The sequence below is a fragment of the Camelina sativa genome, chromosome 2, assembly GCF_000633955.1.
Source record: "Camelina sativa cultivar DH55 chromosome 2, Cs, whole genome shotgun sequence".
Classification (NCBI taxonomy): domain Eukaryota; kingdom Viridiplantae; phylum Streptophyta; class Magnoliopsida; order Brassicales; family Brassicaceae; genus Camelina; species Camelina sativa.
Window position 1 is genome coordinate 17,963,329 of NC_025686.1, and position 462 is coordinate 17,963,790.

The 462-nt window shown below is 37.9% G+C and overlaps 1 pseudogene; it reads left to right on the forward strand.

Annotated features, from left to right (window-relative positions):
• LOC104728524 overlaps positions 1 to 462 on the forward strand; it is a 7,161-nt pseudogene that overhangs the window by 3,663 nt on the left and 3,036 nt on the right.

Sequence of the window (462 nt, forward strand, 5' to 3'; positions counted from 1 at the left end):
ACGTTCGTGACTTCACATCATGGGTCTGCAAAGCCTGCGAGACACCTGAGATCAAACGAGAGTGTTGCCTCTGTCCTGTAAAAGGTATGTCTAATTCCTTTTTGCGTTTCTTATTTGGTGAAGCATATTTAACATGGTCTTGTCTTATTAATCTGTTACAACTACTGCAATTAGTAACAGGTGTTCTTCACTATATTACTTAAAAGAGATTATTTGACTATCCATTCCCCTCCGAAATTTTAGTTTCATCGAGAATTTCACAATTTTGTCCATCAACTAAACTTGCCAATTTTTGTGTACTGATAAATAGGAGGTGCATTGAAGCCAACTGATGTGGAGACACTGTGGGTTCACGTGACATGTGCTTGGTTTCAGCCTGAAGTATGTTTTGCAAGTGAAGAAAAAATGGAACCAGCTTTGGGTATTTTGAGTATTCCATCAAGTAATTTTGTGAAGGTACAT